At 39.4% G+C, this 19,785-nt stretch overlaps 1 protein-coding gene and 2 pseudogenes across 5 annotated transcripts in view; 1 reads left to right on the top strand and 2 right to left on the bottom strand.

Annotated features, from left to right (window-relative positions):
* The window catches only part of LOC309848613 (mitochondrial ornithine transporter 1), a 309,487-nt gene that overhangs the window by 220,873 nt on the left and 68,829 nt on the right, over positions 1-19,785 (bottom strand). The gene's annotated exons all lie outside the window — the stretch shown is intronic.
* The window catches only part of LOC309848616 (mitochondrial ornithine transporter 1-like), a 209,745-nt pseudogene that overhangs the window by 160,703 nt on the left and 29,257 nt on the right, over positions 1-19,785 (top strand). The window lies entirely within an intron of this gene.
* Positions 11,820-12,653, bottom strand: LOC309848620 (small ribosomal subunit protein eS6 pseudogene; annotated as a pseudogene). Its single transcript has one exon. The product of its transcript is annotated as a small ribosomal subunit protein eS6 pseudogene (transcript).

Here is a 19,785-nt window from a genome sequence, read left to right as displayed (position 1 = left end):
TTTCAGGTTAAAAACTTTTTTTTCACAAGGGATAGATCTTTCTCTTAAGGGTTTAAAAATACTACTTAACAGGGTATTCTCCCACTTTGGGCCTGTTCTGAAGTAATTTACCATGCAGCACGGTGTTCAGTTTGTTTTTAATACACTGATAAATTATATATGATCCAAATCCCACTTCCTTTATTTTTCTCATGATCTCCTACAGGATTGTGTCAGCAAAAGAGCAGGCTTTCCATTTGCGACCTTTTTGAGTAAAAGAAAAAAGGAAAATAAACCATCTTGCTCGACAGACAAAAGAGTTCATCTCCGGCTTTCCACCCTCCCTCTCCCCTTCCCTGTGGCAACCCATTCTGCTGGACGGCCTCGGCATCTAGATATTGACACATTGCTTCAGAGAGCCCGTAAAAGCTAAAACTCCTCTTCACCTTCCTTCTGCCTGGGCCATCACACAAGCCCCCCTGCTTCCTAGAGATGTCAGAGTCCCAGCCGGTGTGAAACGGTGAGGCTGTCCGTCAGTAGCAAAATGTTCTGCTTCTGAAAACCTCTCTCTCAGAGCTTCCTCTGTGTGGCACCTCCGGCCGCCTTGCAGCACCATGTCAGTGTATGAAAATAGCTCTGGACTGATGACTTCACTAGTTCTCACAAACAGGCCAGGTTTTTTTTTTTTTTTAATGCAAATGTAATTTTTAAAATGCGATTTCCAATGATTTGTTCATTCCATTAATATTTGCTGAGTATCTGGCATCTGGTAAGTACTATCTACTGCCGATAGGGACGAACACTGCCTTCAAGGACTTTCCTCACTCAATCATTTTTAGTTAGGTATTATATAGCAACGTAGCCTTAACAAGATGAGACATAGATTGCTGCAATTTTTTCTTTATGTTAATCCAATGACTTAGAAAATTTGATTTTGATAGTATAGCCAAAGAAGTATTCAATACCCTTAACTATAAAAGCCAGGACCATTTTGGGCATAGTTCAGAGAAATAACCATGGAATTAGAGTTATTATGTCTCTCTCCCGCAGAGGCTAATAAACAGAGGTACAATGGAGATTCTGAATGCTGAAAGGTCAACTATAAATGTCATTACAGATATAATGATTCACACAGTGATGGAACAGGCGAGGTAGTTTGTGACCATCAAATTTCAAAACCATGAAAGAACTGAGAGCTACTAAAGATCTCACTTTTTATTAAAGCTGCCTGGGAAGATTGTGTGATTTGTGCAGAGTCACATGTTACTCTGGAATCAACATGAGTTTTATTTATCCTGTGTTTTTTCAATATACTACTGTGAGTCCGAAATTGTCTCACACATATGCACACACGTACACACGTACATTATACTACCATATGTCCAAATCATACACAAAATACATGCACACATACACACCTGCCTCTGATTCGTTCACATACACTATTCTGTGTCTGAGTCACACAAACACACACACTGTATCACTGTGTGGGGTTCATACACACCCATACACACATATACACTGCACTACTGATACACACGTATATACATGTACCTTATACTATTCTGTGTTTGATTCAAATTGCATATATGCGCACATATATGAACGTATGTACACTGTACTGTTTGATCCATACTCACAACTTACTCATGTATGTATCATTCTATTTTGCATCATCTGTGTATATACACACACATACTTCACTGCGTATCTGATTTATATGCACATTCTTGCATATTGGTCTATACACACGCTAAAGTGTAATAGCAAATCCTGTTCATATTCAAAATATTTTTTGAAATTCAAATGTGAAAGACACTTGTGTGATTATTTCAAATTTATTATAATTTATATTACATAGCAATTTATCTGGATTCTCACTTACCTCTGTCGGAGTCTCTAAGGACTACGCAGGAAATAACACGTATCTAGGTATATATGATGATGCAGAAATCCAGTGAGCCCTGGTGCCCCTGTGCATGACAACTTCTGCTTCTGGGCTCAAGGATGAAGATTTCAGTATTGTTTCTGTTATACTGATTTCCATATTACAGGGTAAGGGAGTGGGTTTGCACAGCGACCAAAGATGAAGCACAGTATTACGTGTCCTTGTTTCAGCACAGATCTCCAGTCTGTGAGCCCATAAAGTGGTGCAGGAGCTACGTAGAGAAAGTACCTGAACCACATGGCTTAGGACCACAGCTCCAGAGTACAACCTAAAGGAACATTCTCCCGAGGGCTCACATTACAGAGAACTCTGAAATGATCCCTCTAGATACACAAAATCAGGGTTCTCCATGGAGTTAGAATTAGCAGTGGTGAGCCCTCTCAGAAGGTTTAAGAAGAGAGGGGACAAGAGCAAGCAAGAGACTCGGGACTCTTCCCAGTAACCAGCTGATGGGATGATTCATGAGGACACACAAAATGGCCCTGAACACCTATGGGTAAAGTCTTCAAAATACCCATAGTTTATCTTCTTAAAGCTGCATGTTTCCTTCTTTGAATAATGCTCCATTTTTAAGAGATGACTTGTGCCCTGTGTACAGATTAAAATGGAGGAGGCCATAGTAACTAGCTGTTGGAACAATTCATCAATGCAGAGAAGATGGCCTTGAGGACCCAACCCTTAGAGGAGATTTTAAAAGGGCTGGAAGTCCTGCAAGAGGCAGGGAGGTGCATAAACAAAAGATGTGGGTTGTGGTGGATGATGTGGGCTATCCAAATCCACAGTCTAGGATGGCCAGTGGACCCAGAGAGGATGCTGAGCTGAAGAGACTATGAAGAGAAAATAGAGATGCCTGTGGGGGTTTCAGACTGTACTGTTATTTTCAAAAAGTCTACTGAAGCAGATGGTAAATATTTTGAACACTTGCTTTCTTAAGCTACTTGCTCTAGTAGTCTAGTATGATTTTTTATCCATAAATAATTTCCCTTTATTATGAAATAGAGCCATTACCAACTCACATACACATTATGTTGAAAGAGCCAATATAGACAAACTCTGAGGTACTGCTTTTACAATAATTATAGATAATAGTCTCACAGTCTTAATTAAAATAGTGAAATTAAACACACACACACACACACACACACACACACACACACCCAAGAAAATGGTAATGTAATCTGAGTATATACCTCTGCTGTCAGGCAGGAGAGTTTCCCTTAACACTGAAAAAATCAAAACCAGCTGCTGGATGGGAAAAAGTCCTGTCAAACTAGATAGCACCATCACCCTGGCCTTGAAAGATGGCTCTAACAGGTCACTAGTTAACTCTTAAAAATGGCACTTGATTCCAAAAAAGGAAATATGCAGCTTTAAGAAAATAAACCATAGCTACTGTGAAGAGCATCATGAAGACCTCATCCCCAGCCCAAGATAAACATCTGCTATGGATCAAAAGGACCAAGTCCTGTGTAGGAACATAAAGGATACACTCGGAGGGGACATAAATACCTAACTGCTTCTCAAAAACTGGAGGAGAGTCCTATTAAGGAATATAGGGAAACCCTCAAATATTAGCAGGTCAAGGACAAATTAATCATCAGACCTGACAAGAAGGAATTCATGAATAACCTTTCAAAGAACTCAAAATGGATAAAAGACCTCAACATGAGACAGGAATCCATCAGAATCCTAGAGGAGAACATAGGCAGTAATCTCTTCGATATCAGCCACAGCAACTTTTTTCAAGATATGTCTCCAAAGGCAAAGGAAACAAAAGCGAAGATGAACTTTTGGGACTTCATCAAAATCAAAAGCTTCTGCACAGCAAAGGAAACAGTCAAGAAAACAAAGAGGCAACCCACGGAATGGGAGAAGATATTTGCAAATGACAGTACAGACAAAAGGTTGATATCCAGGATCTATAATGAACTCCTCAAACTCAACACACACAAAACAGACAGCCATATCAAATAATGGGCAGAAGATATGAACAGACACTTCTCCAATGAAGACATACAAATGGCTATCAGACACATGAAAAAATGTTCATCATCATTAGCCCTCAGGGAGATTCAAATTAAAACCACATTGAGATATCACCTTACACCAGTTAGAATGGCCAAAATTAACAAAACAGGAAACAACATGTGTTGGAGAGGATGTGGAGAAAGGGGAACCCTCTTACACTGTTGGTAGGAATGCAAGTTGGTGCAGCCTCTTTGGAGAACAGTGTGGAAATTCCTCAAGAAATTAAAAATAGAACTTCCCTATGACCCTGCCATTGCACTCCTGGGTATTTACCCCAAGGATACAGATGTCGTGAAAAGAAAGGCCATCTGTACCCCAATGTTTATAGCAGCAATGGCCACGGTCGCCAAACTATGGAAAGAACCAAGCTGCCCTTCAATGGACGAATGGATAAGGAAGATGTTGTCCATATACACTATGGAGTATTATGCCTCCATCAGAAAGGATGAACACCCAACTTTTGTAGCAACATGGATGGGACTGGAAGAGATTATGCTGAGTGAAATCAGTCAAGCAGAGAGAGTCAATTATCATATGGCTTCACTTATTTGTGGAGCATAACAAATATCATGGAGGACAAGGGGTGTTAGAGAGGAGAAGGGAGTTGGGGTAAATTGGAAGGGGAGGTAAATCATGAGAGACTATGGACTCTGAAAAACAATCTGAGGGGTTTGAAGTGGCGGGGGGGTGGGAGGTTGGGGTACCGGGTGGTGGGTATTATAGAGGGCACGGATTGCATGGAGCACTGGGTGTGGTGAAAAAATAATGAATACTGTTTTTCTGAAAATAAATAAATTGGAAAAAAAAGTGCTCCAAAGCAAATAAAAAAGTGTTGCTTAAAAAGATAAAACCTTTGGAAATACAGTAAGATTTTTTGTAAAGCATGTATTTTAGATGAGAGAAAGAGAGAGAGAGAGAGATAGACTGAGTCATTTTTCCTTGGTGTCTATTAGGAAAAGTATTCAGAATATTGCAAATCCCAACTTATATTTTGAAACAGGTTGCAGGAACTAAATCAAACAGTGCTTAATGTAAGGGAGAGCCTAGACCTAATTATTAAACCACATATGACAAAAATGTGATTGGCATTATCAGAGTTAAAGATTCAAGGTAGTATTTCTAAACTGTTGGCTCAAATATAAAATTTCGATTACAATCAGCCACTCCACGGAAAGGATGTTAATAGGGGGCCCAGCCTCAGAACTGTCAAAATGAAGGCCTTCCAAATCCTGAAGAAAACAACATATTGAGGGACAAAAACAAACAGGAATTAATGATAGAGAATATGGTTGAGCACTCACTCTACTTGATGGCAATCAAAGACCAATTTTAAAATTACATTTTGCCATGGTTAAAGCAGTAGACAAATGACCAAGAAATAGACACAGAAGCATGAGACCTTCCAGCAGACAGGTGCTCAAAGTGGTCTTATTTAACATTTTTATAAATGATGTGGATGAGAAAATGCACAGGAAAGAAGGCAAGTTTGTATTCAACTTTTCTGGTTAGAAAAATGCCAAGTAACAGAGATAACCATCGTTTAGCACAATCTGACAAATATGGTAGAATGCTTTTAACCAACTTCTACTTAACCAATGGTCTGGATTAACCAAAGATCTCCTTTCCCTTTGTAAATCATACTGACGGATGCACCTGGAACATTCCAACCAGCACCTCTACTGCAGTCACCTGAACTACATTTGTGGTCAGAGTGGTTTTGATCCTAAACCTGTTTATGCAGTTACGCTTCATTATAATGGATTTTATTAAGTGCTATATTACCTAAATAAATGAAATAGGAGGATGGAATGATGCAAAATAGCTGAATCCCTTGAAAAATTTCAAAGATTAATTCATAAAAAATGGAATTTTTTAAAACTAGCATTGAATAGAGTATGGGCATCATAACCATACAACAATGGAAGAAAAAACCCTAAATAACCATAACAGTGTGTCCAAGGTTTTACTTCAAAGAAACAAATCAGAAAAAATAGACAATCCACATGGGTTTGATTCTACCATATTTGTCAGATTGAACCCACCTGAACCCACCTGTGGATCCATACTGGAAAAAGAAGTCGAAGTCTTATAACAAAGGTTTGTCAAAACACATGTATTTGTAAGTTTTATGTTTGAATAAAATATGTAAGGTATGCATACATCAGTTTATGCTCCTCTATTGTTATAACTTCTTTGACTAACTGACCAACTATTGATTTTTATTTCTCTCACTGATAAGGCTACACTATATATTTGGATGCCTACTATGTGCCAAGCACTATGATAGGGACTGTGAATACAAAGAAAAAGGTTTTAGCCCTCCAAAAGGTCAAAATTTAATGGGATACAGGGATATGCTAACAAATATTAGCAATCCGTTATACCCATTATACTAAACATCATAAGGGGGAGCTGGGTGGCTTCGTCAGTTAAGCACCTGACTCTTGATCTCAGCTCAGGTCTTGATCTCAGGGTTGTGAGTTCAAGCTCTGCATTGGGCTCCACACTGGATGTGGAGCCTACTTTTTTTTTTAATTTATTTTTTATTTTCAGCATAACAGTATTCATTATTTTTGCACCACACCCAGTGCTCCATGCAATCTGTGCCCTCTATAATACCTACCACCTGGTACCCCGACCTCCCACCTCCCACCCCTTCAAGACGAATACCCAACTTTTGTAGCAACATGGACAGGACTGGAAGAGATTATGCTGGATGTGGAGCCTACTTAAAAAAAAAAATTCACAGACCTGTACCCCGGGGATAAAAATATATGTTTATAAAAAAAATAAAAAATTAAAATACAAAAAAAATACTAAGCATCATAAGTAAGTGTTAAGTTTCTAAAAAAAAAAAAAAAACAAAAACAAACACCTGTATTAGGTGGAAAGGTAAGTTCTGACAGAGCACATGTACAAAAGCTGGGTAGCACCAAGACGTACCAGGGGTCCCCGACACCAAAGTTTTTAAATTATAAAGAGACTAGGAAGATAGGGGAGGGATTGAATCATGAGGGACAAAGTTATCTGAGTATCAGACCATAAATTATAGGGAATCATACTTTAAACAAAAGAATGACAGAATCGTACTTGCATTTCAGCAAAGCATCATTTTTAAACAGTTTAGAAAATAAATGGAAGTAATACAAGACACCAGTTATGAAAATAGTCTACTGAATAAATAAAAGAACAACAATACTGAGGAGGTAAAACCAGCCTGACTGATGAGATATCTAAGGGGTGAGTGATAATGACTCAAAAACTGAAAGCCAAGGTTCAGAAATTTAGCAACCAACAGTCAAAGATGAATTAACAAAAAGCTGAAATGAAGGCCATTTGAAGAAACAGATAAAGAACATAGTTGTGAACATGATGATTTTGAAATGTTATTATATATCCACTTGGAGATATTTAATGGCAAGTTGGCCATCTAGGTCTAGCAATCAAGAGGTGAAGATTTTTTTAGGATTTATGACTAGATGAATGGAATTTGAAGATGCAGGAAAAAATGGGCACACTAAGAAAGGAGGGAGAATGAGGAAACACTTCTGAATATGAGCTTTAGAGCCAAAAAGAAAAGGCAACTAAGAATTAACCCATAGAGGAGACTAAGAATCAACCCAAAGGAAGAAGCAGGAGCATAGGAATAGCATTGGAAAGGCAGGAAATTAAAGAAGTAGTAAACCACATCAAAAGTGAAAGCAAGGTCAAATAAGACACCACTAGTGAAACCAATGTATGTAGCAGTTAAGGGACTTATAGCAAAAGAAGTTTGAACTCAGTAGCAGGCAGGTGTGTAAACTCAGGAGCCTTAAGTTGGAGTAGGAATTGGAAGATAAAGAAGTGGAAACAAATTACTCCAAGAAGCTACCCTATATGAGCCCTTTTTCATGTGTCTATTGGCCATTTGGATGTCTTCTTTGCCGAAATGCCTTTTCAGGTTTTCTGCCATTTTCTTGATGGGGTTATGTATTCCATGGGTGGTGAGTTTGATAAGTTCTTTGTAGACTTTATGGAGCCATCAAAAAATGAAATCTTGCCATTCACAGCAATGTGGATGGAACTAGAAGGTATTATGCTAAACAAAATAAGTCAATCAGAGAAAGACAATTATTATAGGATATCTCTGATATGAGGAATTTGAGAGGCAGGGTAGAGAATCATAAGGGGAAGGAAGTGAAAAAAATGAAACTAGATGGGACCAGGGAGAAAGCCAAACCATAAGAGACTCTTAATATCAGGAAATAAACTCAGGGTTGCTGGGAGGGGGGGAGAGGGATGGGATGGTTGGGTTATAAACACTGGGGAGGGTATGTGCTATGGTGAGTGCTATCAATTGTGTAAGACTGATCATTCACAGACCTGTATCCCTGAAACAAATAATACATTATATGTTAATAAACTTTAAAAAAAAAAAAGAAAAAAAAAAGAAGCTACCCTATAATTTGACGGAAAGAGAGAGAGAGAGGATACTTCCTTGAGAATGGAACAAAGTAAAAGAAAAGTTGGTGTTGTTATTTTTTTTAAAGATGACATAACTTTAGAAATTCTTATCAGTTGAGGAGTCAGTGGAGATGAACATGGGCATGGGAGACATGGTGAGGGCACTGATCTCAAAGAAGCCAGGAAGGAATCCGATTCTAAGAGGACCGAATGTCAGGACAGTCCCAATCCAGAGGAACTCACCTGCCTCCGAGATAGGGCCACAAACCAGTCAGGTGAGAATCTGAAGAAGACACCTACTGTTTCAGTGACACAGACATTAATTGGTGACCATGAGAATGGCATTGTTCAGTAGAAGGGATGAGAAAAGCAATGAAGTTTTAAAACTCTCCCCGTGGGCAATACAGGGGACCTGCTGAGGCTCTGGGGGTGGGTCTGGAATATTTTCCTTATGGATAAGTAAAAGACTATTCAAGTCATGAATTATCAGTTTATATGATTATAGGATCATGGAGGACAAGCTATTAATAAACGTAAGGCCCAGAAGTCACCATGAACAACTCACAGAAGACATTTTTCTCATATACTCTTAACCACATCAAACATCAAAAAAACAAACACTACCCAAGTAGAACTGAAAATAAAGTGCACAACGTTACCTTTGCAGAGCTGTATTAACCACCAGACCTTACTAAATAATGCATGTTAAAGATGACACCTACTTACAATTTAATGATTACGATAATGCAGGAGGGCTATATGAAAATAATATGGTGCTGGGGCGCCTGGGTGGCTCAGTTGGCTAAAAGTCTGCCTTAGGCCCAGGTCATGATCCCAGGTTCCTGGGACTGAGTCCCACCTCAGGCTCCCTGCTCAGCGGGAAGTCTGTTTCTTCTCTCCCTCTGCTGTTCCCCCTGCTTGTGCATTCTCCCTTTCTCTCTCTTTGTTAAACAAATAAAATTAAAAAAAAAAAAACTTGAGAGAAATAGAAATAACAAAAAGAAAAGGTAAAATCATGATTTTACATGGCAGGTAGTAAACCCACATGAAATAATTCCTTAATCTGCGAGAGTAAACTTTCTTTAATTGCATAAATTTAAAAAATTAATGGACGGCAAAATAAAACAGATTCAATAGAAAAAAAGAGTTTATGAAATTAAGCCATAAGTCGACTAGGGGGGTAGTATTCAACCTTCTCAACTCAACCTGAGTTCTCTCTCTATAAAGAATATTTTCTTTTTTTCTTTTTTAAATATTTTATTTATTTATTTGACAGGCAGAGATCACAAGTAAGCAGAGAGGCAGGTAGAGAGAGAGGAGGAAGCAGGTTCCCCACTGAGCAGAGAGCCTGATGTGGGGCTCGATCCCAGGACCCTGAGATCATGACCTGATCCGAAGGCAGAGGATTTAACCACTGAGCCACCCAGGCGCCCCTATAAAGAATATTTTCCCTGAAAATACAAATTTACCTGGAAATAAAACAGATGAAAGCACTCTATGCCACCCACCTTCTCACCAAAATATATCCCACCTTTAGTATTAATGGTTTGCTTAGTAACATGCCTTTCTTTTGTACCTCTTAGTACTTAACAGAGTCTGGTATATGGCAGATGTTCATTAAAAAGAAAAGGGGCACCTGGGCCGCTCAGTGGGTTTGAAGCCTCTGCCTTTGGCTCAGGTCATGATCCCAGGGTCCTGGGATCAAGTCCCACATCCGACTCTCTGCTCAGTGGGGAGCCTGCTTCACCCTCTCTCTCTGCTTGCCTCTCTGCCTGCTTGTGATCTCTGTCAAATAAATAACTAAAATCTTAAAAAAAAAAAAGATACAAAGAAAAGAAAACTTAAGGCATGGGGGTGGGAAACATGGGTAGAAGGGGTCAAAAGGTATAAATTACCAGTTATAAGATAAGTCCTAGGGATGTAATGTATAGCACAGTGACTAGAGATAAAGATACCGTAATTGTGGGGCACCTGGGTGGCTCAGTGAATTAAAGCCTCTGCCTTCGGCTCAGGTCATGATCTCAGGGTGTTGGGATTGAGCCCTGCATCAGGCTCTCTGCTTAGCAGGGAGCCCGCTTTCTCCTCTCTCTCTCTGTCTGCCTCTCTGCCTACTTGTGATCTCTGTCAAATAAATAAATAAAATCTCAAAAAAAACTCCCATAATTGTATTTTCAAAAGTTGCTAAGAGAGTAGACCTTTGAAGTTCTCACAAGAAAAAAATCTGTTAACTGTAAGTGCTGAAGGATGTAAGCTATACTTATTGTGAAAATCTCATGTGTGTGTGTGTGTGTGTGTGTGTGTGTACAATATATATACAAATATTTATTTAAAGATTTTATTTATTTATTTGAGAAAGAGAGCAAGCATGAGCAGGGAGGAGGCGGAAAAGCAGGCCTTCCTTCTCAGCAGGGGCTCAATCCTAGGACCCTGGGCTCATGACCTGAGCCAAAGTCTGACGTTTAACTGACTGAGCCACCCAGGTGTCCCTATATATTGGACATATTGGACAATATTGAATCATTATGTCATACACCTAAAATTAACATGTTATATCAATTATATTTCAATATGTTTAAGGAAAAATTAATGAAAACATGATAAAAAATAATGAAAGCAAAATCATTATTTAAAAAAGCATGAATAAATTCGGGCCAACTCCTGATCTCTACTGTTTCCAACCTATTCACAGAAGATACACGAATTTATATAAATGATTACTAAATGATTATAAATTTATATAAATGATTACTCTCCTTAACTATCCTCAAGAAACTAAATACCAAAATAACATACCACTGCTATAATGCTAGCTCCAACATTTGAAATTTTTTTGTTCTTAATTTAACTAGCATGTGTGTTATCACACATTGAAGAGTAACTGATATATCATATATTTAAATGGATTTTTTTAAACTTAGACATTCTGACCATATGATTCTAAAATACAAGATTTTTTAAAGGGGTCAAATATCATGGACTGGGGGTAGAGGTGAGGAATCACAAGCAGTCATGTTGACCTTTGCAACTCCGTAACCCTTTCTTGGACATTTCTGAGGCATAGGAAGTTCCAAATCTCACTCAACATTGCTTAAGGAAATGCTTTGCTCAGACTGTTTTCAGAGAAAACAGTCAATAACCATGCTTGTGCCCCTGAATTCAGCTGCACCAGCTGCTCACTTAATGACACTGAAATTAGGAAACTTTGTTCTAATGGTGGCCACAGAGGCTCCTTTGGTCGAGTATTTCCCAAACAAACCAAAGCCTATAAAAGGCACACACCAATACACAGAGATCCAGAGAATAAATTATTTGCAAAATGAAATAAGCAAACCAAAGAACCCAAATAAGAAGTACAAGAATTCAGGAGGGAAGGCAGTGTGAGGGGAGAACCACCTCAAACGCCTAAACTTTAATTACTTCCTTTTATTTATTTTTTATTTTTTTATTATTATTATTTTTTAATGTCTGATCTTATTTATTTGTCACTCTTAGAAAATCTCATTTTTGACTGGACTCAGACTTAGAGGTAGAAGCTCTCAGAGAGGACAGCCTCCGTCTCTTGGCAATCTGTTCCTGGCGTTTTTCTTTGGCCTCCTTCATTCTCTTGGCCAAAAGTTTAGCATATTCTGCAGCCTCTTCCTTGTTTTTCTTAGTGCGCTGTTTCTTCAGAGCAATACGCCGACGTTTGTGTTGGAGGACACGTGGAGTAACAAGACGCTGTATCTTGGGCGCTTTGGTTCTAGGTTTCTTACCTTCTTTGTTTAAGGGCTTTCTCACAACATACTGGCGGACATCATCTTCTTTAGAGAGATTGAAGAGTTTGCGGATTCTGCTGGCTCTTTTGGGCCCCAGGCGTCGAGGCACAGTAGTATCAGTGAGTCCAGGAATATCCTTCTCTCCTTTCTTTACAATGACCAAGTTGAGAACACTGAGATTAGCATCCACGATGCAACCCCAAACAGATTTGCGCTTTCTCTCTCCCGTCCTTTTTGGTCTGTAGCAGGAATGCCCCTTACTCAGCAGCAGGTGGACACGGCCATGGGTCAAGACACCCTGCTTCATGGGGAAGCCTTGTTTGTCATTGCCACCACTGATTCGGACCACATAACCCTTCCATTCTTCACCGAGGGCGTCCGCAGCAACTTCTGTGGCCATACGCTTCTCATAAAAGGTTCGAAGTTTGCGTTCATCGTCCACTTCAATGAGTTTCTGGCAGCCAGTAGCTGGGAAAAAGATGTTCAGCTTCATCCTGAAGCAGCCTCTAATTACTTCCTTTTAAAAGCACAATGTTGGGGCATCTGGGTGGCTCAGTGGGTTAAGCCTCTGCCTTTGGCTCAGGTCATGATCTCAGGGTCCTGGGATCGAGTCCAGGCATCGGGCTCTCTGCTCAGTAGGGAGCCAGCTTCCTCCTCTCTCTCTCTGCCTGCCTCTCTGCCTTCTTATGATCTCTCTCTGTCAAATACATAAATAAAATTTTTTTTAAAAAAGCACAATGTCGGGGCGCCTGGGTGGCTCAGTGGGTTAAAGCCTCTGCCTTCAGCTCAGGTCATGATCCCAGAGTCCTGGGATCGAGCCCCGCATCAGGCTCTCCACTTCTCGGGAGCCTGCTTCCTCCTCTCTCTCTGCCTACTTGTGATCTCTGTCTGTCAAATAAATAAATAAAATCTTTTAAAAAAATGCAGCACAATGTATGTCTTAAATACCTTCCTAGGAACATGGGGTTTGCTATGACTCTGGTCAACATTACTCAGTACTACATGGATAATCTAGTATTGCCAAGAGTGGCATCAAAGCCTCAACAGGCAGAACTGTGCTGTTAAACCTCACAGTGGGCCTTTCTTCCCCCAGTTTAGATCTCCATCAGAAGCACGACAGCAGGATCCACGGCCAGCTCCCCCTACCTGTTTACACGCATTCAGAAGGTATTTTCTACGGGCTGAGAGGCTGCAAAAAGCACAAATAACAAGGAAAAGCAAAATCACGGATGAAAAACTGAAACAAAATAAAATGAAATGTGCCATGGGCTGAAAAGAAGGCTGGGTCCTTAGACCTGGCAGTCACACTGTACAAGTCCTCCGGGCAGAGGCTCCGGTGACTTACAGCCCTCAAGTCACAGTGTCCCTTGTATTTATGACCTACCTTGACTCTGAGCTCACCCCAGACTCAGGCATTGGTAGGACCCAGGTGAGTCTGTGGTGCATGGAGAAGTCAGACCCAAGTTACTACTCTAGCCCACTTGATCCTGATGACATAAGCCTGGCTAGAATTGGGATGTCCCTCAATGTAACAGGGAAGCAAACCAATGAGGAAGTGACAGACGAGGCTTGGAGCATTCCTGGACATCAGAAAGGCCTAATTTTGACAGGATTTGAGGCGCAGCCCAGCAGTTTGCCAAGAGGGCTCAGGTGTGATTCTATTCAATTCCACAAATCTGATGTCTGATGCATCTTTTGCCAACTCAAACGTAAGAAAGGACTCCAAATTATATTTATATCCTTGGGATATAAGACAGTGTTGGAACAGACAGTAGGCACTTAATAAATATCGAAGAAAGGGAGGAAAGGAAAAAAAATAAAAGGCAGGGAGGCAGGCAGGTAAAGAACTTCTGCCCAGTGGGCATTTACTAGTGCTGAGGACGCGAAGATCAACAGGTTGGCAAATGAGTTTCAGAGGTGCTGGCTAGAGATTCAATCAGCCCCCCTCACCCATTTTCTAAAGTAGCTTTGATTTAATCAGCTCTTCTTGAGACATCAGACAGATAAATGGAAGTTAAACTAGCCTGGAAAAATTAAGCTGCAGGCTTTTGTTGTTAAAATTCTGAAAACAAGAAACTAAAACAAGTTTTTAACCCTGGCCACACATAAGAATCATGCAAGAAACAAATTTGCCAGCTATTGGCACCTGGGTCCCACGTGGGATTAAATCAGCAATTAAATTACAATCTCCAAGGAACAGGTAAAGGTACTACTATTTTTAAATACACATGTGATTCTAATCTGCATCAAATTATGAGAACCAGTCTTCAGTAAATAATGGTAAAATTTTCAGCCCAGGATCTATTATGATCTTGGTAAGCTATACCAGAAAGCTAAGCTGCATTTAATAGCCAAGAGTATGTTTACAGCTTCTACAGCAATAAATGAGACTCATTGGTTTAAGCAAAAATCACCTACTTTACTCTCCTGACCAAAAACACAATGGAGAAACACTAGGACACTGATAAAATCAAAAATAAAAATTTTTTAAATTTTAAAAAGGCATTTTAGATATCCAGCTCAGCACACTGGTACGAAATGTCTCTAAATAGCTCAGAAATAATTACAATATAATTAAAGGTTTTCAAACACAGGATTCTGACATTAATTTGAAGATTACTTATTTTGTTTAAATTACCCTTTTTTTTTAAGCAGCTTTATTCATAATAGTTCCAAATGGAAAAAGAACCAGAATGTCCCTGAATACCTCCACTTTATAAAATGGGTTTTCTTGGGGCTCCTGGGTGGCTCAGCTCAATCAGTTAAGTGTCTTCTTGGTTTCAGCCCAGGTCATGATCTCAGGGTCATGAAATCCAGCCCCATGTCTGGTTCCAAGCTCAGTGTGAGATCTACTTAAGATTCTCTTTCCCCACAAACCATGAGAGACTGTGAATACTGAGAAGCAAACTTTGAGTGTTTTGGAGAGGAGGGAGGTTGGGGGTTGGGTGAGTCTGGTGGTGGGTATTATGGAGGGCACATATTGCATGGAGCACTGGGTGTGGTGCATAAACAATGAATCTTGGAACACTGAAATAAATACATACATACATACATACATAAAAGATCCTCTCTCCCCAGAGGCACCTGGGTGGCTCAGTTGGTTAAACATCTGCCTTCTCTCAGGTCATGATCCTGGAGTCAGGGGATGGAGCCCAGCATTGGACTCCCTGCTCAGTGAGGAGTTGGCCTCTCCCTTTGCCCCTCCCCCACTCATGTTTTCTCTCTCTCAAATAAATAGGTAAATAAAATCTTTAAAAAAAATTTTTTTTCTTATGTTCTAAAATTGATTGTGGAGCAGTATACAGCTCTCTGACTATACCAAAACTACTGAATTGTATACTTTAGACAGGTTGAATTGGCATGTGACTCTTATCTCAATAAAGCTATTAAACACGGGGCGCCTGGGTGGCTCAGTGGGTTAAAGCCTCTGCCTTCGACTCAGGTCATGATCCCAGAGTCCTCGAATCGAACCCCACATCAGGCTTTCTGCACAGCAGGGAGCCTGCTTCCACCTCTCTTTCTGCCTGCCTCTCTGCCTACTTATGATCTCTGTCTGTAAAATATGTAAATAAAATCTTTTTTAAAAAAAAAACTATTAAACATATAAAAGAAATATTTAAGTAGATTTTCTCAATTATATTAAAACTGAATTTTTTTATAGTTGTATACAGGCTGTGGCTATTCCACAAACTATTAGTATAAATCAAGTTTTAATGTTAAATTTTCTTTTTCACATTCTCCAAAATCAAGGGTGCAATCCATACTGAAAGAATTTTGGCTTCAACCACTTTTGAAAATCACAGCCTAAAGCAACGTGAAATTATAAAAAGTAACACTAAAATACTGAAATTAATGATACCATAATCGGGGAGTAGTGGATAAAATGTGATTAAGTTATTAATGAATCACTAAGTGTGATGTGGTGGAAATGATATGGGCCTACATGTCCTAAGTCCCAAATTCTAGAACTGACTCCATCATTTGTGGAACGTTCTTAGACAAACTACCCAAAATTGCCATAAAAACTCTAAGTCAGAAATTCATTTTAAGAGTAAGCTGAAGCAATGCTTAAGAAACCATTTGAAATCTGTTTGGTGTTTGAAAAAAATAGTGTTGAAATTATTTTGGCTTTGTTGCAAAAAGAGAGATCACGGAGTTCAGAGAGACTATGATGTATTCCAAGAATCTCTAAAATTTTGTTCTCCACCCACTTCTCCCTGTAGCATCTCTTAAACTCTTCAAATTTTTCTTGTCTCCATATTTTCTCATCTATAAAGGAGAGACATATTTGCCTTTTTAAGAAGTTACTGAACTGGGGTACTAGTTCACCCACTTAACCCAGTGGGTTAAGCCTCTACCTTCAGCTCAGGTCATGATCTCTGCTCAGCAGGGAGCCTGCCTCACCCTCTCTCTGCCTGCCTCTCTGCCTACTTGTGATCCCTCTCTCTGTCAAATAAATATATAAAACCTAAAAAAAGTTACTGAACTATAAAGCAAGTCCTCTACTTTATTCAGTCAATGAACCAAACTGGCAACTGACTTCCTTCACCCCCTTTTGGATCGAGGAAGATACAGTGGGTTTTCATGATACTGCAATCATATACTGCAAGGGGGTTTTGTAGGATAGTTGGTTTCGTGGGTTTTTGTTTTGTTTTGTTTTTTTGTTTTTAAACAAGAGTCCTAGCCAGCGAGGGAAAGGAAAAGAGCCAGAAGAAACATTATGAAGGAGCACGGAAGTTCTAATAACCAGAAGAGCAGACTGACACAGAGGTTCTTATCAGGCAGGGTCCCTATTTACAGTCAAGGAGCAAATCCAAATTTCCGTGCACACAGCTACAATAAATCCCATCACAGTGAAGCCCTGCAAATGAGTTAATTCCATTTCAAAAAAAGTTGCACTCTTCTCTAAAGCAAGTAACTGTTAGCCCCCAAGGATAACAACCATATGATAATGACAAAAGCTTTCCATTTAAAAGGGAAGATATGGGCAAATAGAAATGTTTCTCCAAACTTTTTCAAGCATTACTTAAAACTGTTATAAGGCATGATTATAAATGATCATGAATTTAATACTATTATTTAATTGAATCTTCAATTCTTTTATAAGGATTAATTATTTCTTATATTAAATTTCCTCCACTGTGTGACGATATGGAAATATATAGACCCACACATGTGTGAGCTGCTCAACTATAATTAATGATGCACTTGTATTCTCTATTATTATGTGGAAAACATTCTGACACAAAATAAATGAAGCATAATCATACAGAGTAATGATTCAAATGTACTGATTAATGAAACCAAATAGCTTCTCTGTTCTTTAGTTAAATTAAAACATTTACACTCTGGGAATCATAGGGCCATCCCTAAATGGATGTTTCCTAGGTAATCATTTTCCCTTATAGAAATCACCTACCCTGCCATCACTGTACATAACGTCCCATCAGTTGTAAAATGTACCATTATTTTATGTGCAAGAAACAAAAACTCTGTCAATTAAAATATTCTCTGATACTAAGTTGTCTTCAGAGATGTTAAAAATGTGTGAGGAAGAAACTGGAGAGAATGTGACCTATTTGCTTAAAAATCATCAGATGCTGTGAGAAAGAAAAGGAAGGAAGGAGAGAGGGAGGGAAGGAGGAAGAGAGGGAGGAAGGGAGAGAGGGAAGGAAGAAAGGAGAAAAGAATCATATGATTATTCAGATGGATAGATAGGCTGACTGATTTCCAGAGCCCCAGCACAAACCTACTGACTTAGATATTCTGGAGACTGGCCTAAGATCCTAGTAGAGTTGACCCTTGAACTACCAGAGGTTAGAGGTACCAAACTCCACATGCAATTGAAAATCCAAGTATAATTTCTGACTACCAGAAAAACCCAACTACTAATCAATGACCTGCTACTGACTGGAAGACTTCCCAATAATACAGTCAATGAACATGTATTGTGTATGTTATACTTATTAGACACTTTATTCTTACAACAAAGTCACCTAGAGAAAAGAAAATGTTAATCATTTACAGAACTGCACTGATTTATCAAAAAAAGTCTGCATAGAAGTGGATCTGTGCAGTTCAAACCCATGTTGTTCAAGGGTGTCAACTGTTATTTGTAAAAAGCTCCCCAGGCAAGAGACCTAGAACTGACAGGCAGAGACACATCAATTATACCAGTTTTCTAATTACAAGAACCTCAAACACAACGGCCACCATGATGGATATTGCACTTTGTTTTCAACAGCTGTTTATAGGTATACATAAAGTATGTCCTATAATGGAAACTGAAGAGCCTGAAAATACCACTAAAAAAATGTATGGATGTTAACACTGATACTGATGAGGGCAGAGACAACGGAAGCCTCTTACAGTCTCTGTATAGGATTCCCTCCTCCCATTGCTGAACCAGTCCCATGGGTGGAGCCAGGCTCCAGTGACAATAGTATGGGTGTTACATTTCTGGTTTAGGAAGAGCTCCAAGTCTTATGTTGGTATCTAGTTGTGCCCAACTACCACCCTGGGCCAACCCTGGGCCAGGCAGCTCTAGAAAAACAGAGAAGCAACAAAGCAATAAAGCAGCAGTACTTTTAGAGGCAGACGGAACAGGTCTTACAGCCCAACATTGCCACTTAATTGCTATGTGATCTTGAGATTGATACTGAACCTCGATGACCTCATGGAGGAACAACAGAAATACTAATCAGATTTGCCATGAAGATTCGCTGAGATAACATATGTAAAACACCTTATGCAATAAGTGGTACAAAGGAGGTGTTCAGTAATTAGAAAATGACATCACTACTGTTGCCTCTTTCATCTATCTCCGTTTTTTTTTAATTAATTTTTTATATTTTATAAACATATATTTTTATCCCCAGGGGTACAGGTCTGTGAATCACCAGGTTTACACACTTCATAGCACTCACCCAAGTACATACCCTCCCCAATGTCCATAATCCCACCCCCTTCTCCCTACCCCCTCCCCCCAGCAACCCTCAGTTTGTTTTGTGAGATTAAGAGTCACTTATGGTTTGTCTCCCTCCCAATCCCATCTTCTTTCATTTATTCTTCTCGTACCCACTTAAGCCCCCATGTTGCATCACCACTTCTTCATATCAGGGAGATCATATGATAGTTGTCTTTCTCTGCTTGACTTATTTCGCTAAGCATGATATGCTCTAGTTCCATCCATGTTGTCGCAAATGGCAAGATTTCATTTCTTTTGATGGCTGCCTAGTATTCCATTGTGTATATATACCACATCTTCTTGATCCATTCATCTGTTGATGGACATCTAGGTTCTTTCCATAGTTTGGCTATTGTGGACATTGCTGCTATAAACATTCGGGTGCACGTGCCCCTTTGGATCACTACGTTTGTATCTTTAGGGTAAATACCCAATAGTGCAATTGCTGGGTCATAGGGCAGTTCTATTTTCAAGATTTTGAGGAACCTCCATGCTGTTTTCCAGAGAGGTTGCACCAGCTTGCATTCCCACCAACAGTGTAGCAGCAATGTCCACAATAGCCAAACTATGGAAAGAACCTAGATGTCCATCAACAGATGAATGGATCAAGAAGATGTGGTATATATACACAATGGAATACTATGCAGCCATCAAAAGAAATGAAA

This window comes from Mustela nivalis (assembly GCF_964662115.1).
Source record: "Mustela nivalis genome assembly, chromosome: 15".
NCBI classification, from domain to species: domain Eukaryota; kingdom Metazoa; phylum Chordata; class Mammalia; order Carnivora; family Mustelidae; genus Mustela; species Mustela nivalis.
This window is presented reverse-complemented; position numbering and strand designations above follow the sequence as displayed.